Source organism: Wasmannia auropunctata, unplaced genomic scaffold (assembly GCF_000956235.1).
Source record: "Wasmannia auropunctata unplaced genomic scaffold, wasmannia.A_1.0 LD335990.1, whole genome shotgun sequence".
Classification (NCBI taxonomy): Eukaryota; Metazoa; Arthropoda; class Insecta; order Hymenoptera; family Formicidae; genus Wasmannia; species Wasmannia auropunctata.
In genome coordinates, this window is record NW_012026900.1 from 416110 (window position 1) to 422952 (window position 6843).

The window sequence follows — 6843 nt, forward strand, 5'->3', positions numbered from 1 at the left end:
TTTAAATCCTTTGGGGTTATCCTCGCGGCTAATTGCGAATCGCGCCTCTTATCGCGCAACGCGATTCGCGAAGCGAGCATTTTCGCGTTTTCGACGCGGGGTGCTCGCGATTAAAAATGCAGATTGATATTTCGACTGCAGCGATGCACACATACGTTACACATCGGCGCGGAGGTTTACCTTGCGGAGAAAAAAAAATACGTTATGCACATACATTACACAGATATACATACATTACGCAATAAAAAAATTTGCACACACATCGATCGCTATTTTATTTATTGAAGAAAAAAAATATATTTACGTGGAATGTGGTTTAGTGGTTAAAAATAAAAATAAATATTTCAATACGCACAAACCAGTTTTTAGGCAGAAATATATATGCTTTTTGTATTACAGTCGCAATAATGTTGCATCATTATTGCTCGAGGAATTCTTTACTCGATTAATGATAAACTTTGCGAGATCGGAGACAGATTGGTGAATCGAGCGGATCGAACGATCTGTCTGACAGATTAGCGGGACTTATTTATATTCTGTTGTGCATCTCGCATTTTGTATTTTTTAAACGTCTATCGCGCTCTCGCGAAATTCTCAGAATCCCATTGCCGCGCCGAAGAATGCGAATTAACAACCGGATGCGCGAATCTCGTAAGAAGGTGATCGCGATCGGGTATGCTAATGGGCCTTGGGAATTATATTTCCAAATATCGTGATTAACGTGTTTCGTCCCGACTTGAAAGCGCGGGCATAAATTTTAGCAGCGCGCGAATCGGCAGAGCGTCGGAATTTAAAGATCTATCGATACATAGTTCGAGACGCGATCGGCATTCCGCAATGTAAAAAGCGTTCGACAAGAACTCGTAATTGCTGAAATTCTTGTAATTTATGATCGCGTGTTTCGCGAGCTGCTAGCCCCTTCCCGACCTCGGCTAATTACTCCGAATTCCTCGTTTAAAAGTGCAGATTAACAATCTCCGCGGATATTTCGCGTATTTTTATGCGCAAGTCGATACGCGCGGCACGGCGCTTCGAGAGAGGTCGCTTTTCGATTTATTTATGAAAGCACTCGAAAATATCTCGAAAAACCGTGTTACGGCACAATTTTATATAGCGTTACTCGCTGAGTTGCGCGCGTGCAAATATGTGCGATGAACAAATCTTTCATTTGGCGTCGTTTACAGCGCAAACTTATATCTTTTTCGTAAAGCAAATAAGTGCGAAAATAATTTTTTGCAAAACAGCCGGTTTACATAAAAAGTATCTAAATAAGCAACGTTAGCCTATTATATGCGCTAAAAATAAAATAACAGACAAGTATCTAATCCGTTGTTTTTCCATCAAATTAAGTTTGCATTAAATAAATTTGGAGAACCAAAGCATTTTGAAAAAAAGTTATTGAAAAAATTTTCTAAACGGGGAGAGAACGTATCGAAACCCGTAGCGACAATTTCATTTCAATTTTACTGAAATTCTGTTTTCAACTTTATTTGGCGAACACGGTAGAACTTTCACGTCGATCAAATCAAATGACAAAGACCCTACACTGAGAGAAAAAAATAATTGCAATTATCATAATGTATAATCATTTTCGGCGCTAATATATATTTGATTGGTAAAACTATAAATATAATTATTATTACTAAAATTATAGGAGTAATAACTATAAAAATGGTACTTCTGACCATAATTATTTTACCATGCAATTATAGTTGCAAATATTGAACATTTTTCTGTCAAAGTAATAATTTCATTTCAAAATTCGTATATTGCGTGAGAGAAAAGATCTTTAAAGCAATCAATTCAATTTCTGATCGATCAATTCAGCTGTAATGAAAAACACGAAATAATAAACAAATATCAAGTTTTTCTATCAATCCTTGCATTAAACAGAATAGAACAGAAACCAAAGTTTCTTTGCAAGGAGGGATTGAAAAATATCTCTTTAGGCGAGAAAAGAACATATCGAAACTTATTGTGTCAACCTCGATTTTGTTAAAAATCCATTTTATTTGACGGACATGGCAAATTTTTTACACCGACCTGATCAAATCAGACGTAAAGTTTAATAATTTTATTTCAAAATTCGCGCAAATCGATTAAAATTAGGTCGATCCGTCCGATTATTCGGTCGATCGCCGATCAATTCGGCTGCGCGGAACGCGCGCGACCGCGATTACGCAAGGTCGACGAAAAGTTTCAGAGTCGGCGTGTTGCGAGATCGCCGATAGGCTGAATTCTTCTCGGTCGTCGCGGTCAGTTGACCCACGGAATGCGTCCGCGCGCGATCGCGCGCTCCGCGATCGGGACTCGCGAAATACACGCTTTTCACGCGCGTCCATGAATACATTCGCGCGAGTAACGAGCGGCATCGGCCACGGATGAGACGCTATCACGAGTGATTTTCGCGCGGTCACCAAGGAGATTTGCGGTCGACCGCACTGTCGAGAGAGCCCGATAAAAGCGCTATCGATAAAGGCGCCTGTTAAAGTGATCCCGCGTTTCCATCCGCGCGAGAAAAAACATCTCCACGTCTGCTGTGTTATGTAGATATACGATTTTATATTCTTTGTTTCGCCCTATACAGTTTATCTTGTTACAATATTCAATATAAAGAAATTGTAGATATTTTTCATTAATTCAATTGAGAAGAATCGTATCGTTATTTCGCGAAATAGTAATTTTGCTATAATAAAAACAGGAAATATAAAATAAAATTATTACTTATAAAATTATTAATAGCAGTGTTATTATGTATAAAGGCACGTAATACATGACGTAGGAATTTTATAAGATTCTTTCTGTATAGAGAATAGGTGTGCGCGTATTGATCACATAATAATCAGAATTCTATCTGGATCTGGCTAATAAAGACAACAGATCTGGGAAAACCCACGCGTCCGAGCAAATCGTCATTATCGCATTCTGATATCAAAAGAATGCGTGGTTCGACAAAGGCTCTCTTAACAAGAACTTAAGAGAGATGATTAATTGTCCGCGAGAAAACAAATCTGAATCGATTCAACCGTGACAGATATATTAACGTCTCTCGCGTCCGTGAAGTATCGATAATTGATCAGTCGGCTTTAATTTTCGTCAAATTACGTTCGACGTAATTCCGATACGACGCGCACGATTTATTTATTTTCATCCGGAATTACGTTCGGCGTGATGTGTCATATCGATCGATTGCCCGCATTTAATTTTTTTTTTTCCGGACTAGATAAGCAAACGCATCGCGCGATTCTTATCTAAATCTCTCATCCAATCTCGTATGATTTATGAATCTGAAGGACTTTTTCGATGCCGGCACGCTCGCGCCGGTCGCGCCATAAAGATGCAGCCCCGAGACTTAATTTGAGGCGAACTCCCGCGAATACTTTCCGCTCACGTGAAGTGAGCACCGGCGTTTTTCCTTGCCTTCGTAAATCTGTTTTTGCGCGAAGGTTTTAACGACGTCGAACCACAGCTCGCCGTCTCTCCCGAGCTTTGTACGTATTGACCTTCGAAGTGCTCAGCTTGGAAAAGAATCCGAGAGGGATTTTTAAGCGTAATCGACTGTTACATGTACACTTTATTTATGAATCCTAATAATAAGAAAATCTTCCAGTTACTAATCATCATTTTAATCACGGCTAGAAACGTCTCTCGACGACTAAAAACGTCGTAGAAACCGAAGTCTAGCTATAACGTCTGGCTATATAACATCCATTAGAGTGTTTAAGGATTCCTCTAGATCCTTGCGCGCGTACGGCGAGCGGAGCCATTTTCCGCTACATACATTTTTCGTCGTTCCTGTGTTAAGATATTATTACGGTAATTAATTTCGATACAATCTCATACCCACGAAAGAGAGAGAGAGAGAGAGAGAAAGAGAGAGAGAGAGAGAGAGAGAGAGAGATCTTTCTCTCTTGCATTCTTGAATTAATGCCGAGATAAAAGCGGTTTACGTGTATACATATAGCGAAACCTCCTGTCTCCCATCCCCGTTCCGCGGAAAATACTGCATACAGCAGTGCGATATACGCGTTAGATAATGCACAAGTGCACGCAGGTCGATGCTTCGAGAGTGCCTCGCTTTTGCCGGTTACTCTTACCGGTTATCTTCGCAACGCTTACTTTTACTATCACCCTCCTGCCTTTCTCTGATCTCTGTTTTTTTCTTCTCTCTCTCTCTCTCTCTCTCTCTCTCTTTCTCTCTCTTTGTGTCGCATCGGGATAGGTAAAGAGGATTTATGACCGATGCCTCTTTAAAATTTCTAACCGCCAATCAAAACGCGATCGGTAGATGCACCCGAAGCGAATAGGTATCGATTTTTACATTCTCATTCTGTTTCCGTTAGCGATATGCCAGTTATTTTTATGTATTTATAATTTTATGACGTTTTTCCCCGCAATTTCTAGCTGCAGGGTGCGTGGTTACCAGCCAACCATGTACAGAATATGAATATCCTACTTTAATATAGTATAGGATTATATGGTATTCTTAAGAAAATTATAAGGAAAAGATCTTACACATTAAATTTTAATAAAATATCAAAATATTGTGATACTTTTTTAATTAATATCAATTAAATATAAAAAAACTTTCCGAAATTAGAGAAACAAGCTTTATTTTTTAGACCTGTTAATTTCAAAGATATTAAGCATTAAAAATTAAAAAATTGTTCTCTGTAATAAATTTAAATTAAAAAAATAGTTAAAGTTTAATTTGACGTGTACGATATTTTCTTACATGCAAATACAAAAGAAGGAATTATAAGCTTCTATATAATAGAGAAAAAATTCTCCGTTTTATTTCTTCTTTATAATTTATCTCTATAATTTATTTTTACGTTTCTTTTTATAATTTATTTTTACATTTCTTTTACACAACTTATTTAATTCATTTTCATTCTACAATTGTGTTTGTTATATTTTACTTTAGATTTAATGCTTGGGCGTCGTTAACTCCAAGAAATTTGAAAAATTACATACTCCCTTTTCTGGACGATTCCGCCGCTGCGTGATTGCATTACTTACTTACTCCCATCCCTTTCTCTCTTTTTTCCCCTTTTCTCTTGCTCTCTTTTTGCTTTATGCCTTTATACTTGCGCCTCTATAACTCGTCCGGATGATCTCTCCAGCAGCAATTTCTCTACGCTCGTAAAGGTCTCCTTCGCGTCCACAGCGCATGTACACACACACATACATACACATTTTGTCGGCGTATTACATCGATAAATCAGGCAGAGGGAGCCGGATTCTTTCCGGTTCTAGATTTAAAAATTCGATCTTCAAGAGTCGGCAATTTTCCAGCTTGTGACTAAAGCTGCCCAGTCCCCGCCAACGTGGAACGTATCATCTGCTGTTTAGAGAAATCCTGGAGCTCACCTCGGATAATTCTCCTTTCCTTACGCGATTTTATTATGCGCTTCGTGGTCGGATGCGCTCGCGCGTCCAAGAGACATTAGAGACGCGTCGGGCGTCCCTTTGCTCTCTCGTCCTTCTCTTTTCCTTTCGAGGCGGCATTCGCGCATCGGTATTCCCGGCGGTGGCGGCGTTTGCACATGTATGTAAGTTACCGCTCTGATAGCTCTGCGAAGTCTGAACTTTCGACGCGGATTTCGCATTATTTTTTTCGACGAGCAGCGAGTCGCGCTAGCGCAGCGTGCAAACACGGGAAAACTGTGCACCTCGCCGAGATTCCAGCAGTCGCGTTTTTTTGCACGCCAGATGCACCGATGCATAGCAGAAGTCGCGATGTAATCGTTCTTATTTAAAAAAAAGAATAGAAGAAATTATTTTCGTTCGATTTTCTTATTACAATCTTACTTCGATCATAAAATCGATAAAATTTAGATGCACAGTTGTTATCAAATATGCCTTACGACGAAAAAATCGGGTAAGGAGATCTTAAGAAATTGTACCTGCAATGTTTACCGATTCAATCGTGATAGAGTTTATCATATGATTATAAGATTATTACTACTTTAGATAATAACTTGATAATTGAGATTTTAAAAAATCGATATTAATTAAAAATTTATTGACACAAAGACTTGATAAAACAGCTAAAAAAAAGTTTTATTTATTTTCACGCTCGAAGGTTAACATCAATCGTACACTTTGGTTCTTCAATATTTAATACGATTAGAAAACTATTGATATATATTGATGTTGAAACAATGTTATTTTTTATTATATAACTCTGAACTTCCCTAAAAAGAATAAACAATATTTACTATTCGGTGAAATATCAGTCTGATTATAATTATCAGGCGAATCACGGATCCTTCGATATGATTCATGAGCAAATTGAGAAGTCAACGAACGGAGTAGCGCAATGAATTAAATTGATCGAGCACGTAATGGAGATAAATTGAAGGCGCATGGATACAAGAGAGACAGAGAGAGAGAGAGAGAGAGAGAGAGAGAGAGAGAGAGAGAGAGAAGAGAGAGAAAGGGAGGGAGAAAGAGAGAGAATAAACCGCGGCACGCCACAATTTTGATAAATTCATTGATACCAGCGTACCGAAAATGTACATTTAAATTAAAAGTACCTCAATTACGAAACCGATATGAAATTGCGCTGTACAGCAGCAATTAATTGTAAATAATTCGAGTACTGTCATGTACGGATAATGGGAAAAAGTAGCTTATTGGAATAATCGCGTCAGCAGTTATTCGACAAGAAATACATTTGTGGTTTAAAATTTGTCGAACTACTTTTATTTCTTTATTAGTTTCGTGATGATTGACCACATTAATATATGTGCAAATTTCTTACCTATATCTGTTCTATATCAATAACTTTTCATTTAATTATATATTTTTTTAAATATTACATATTTTAGAACACAT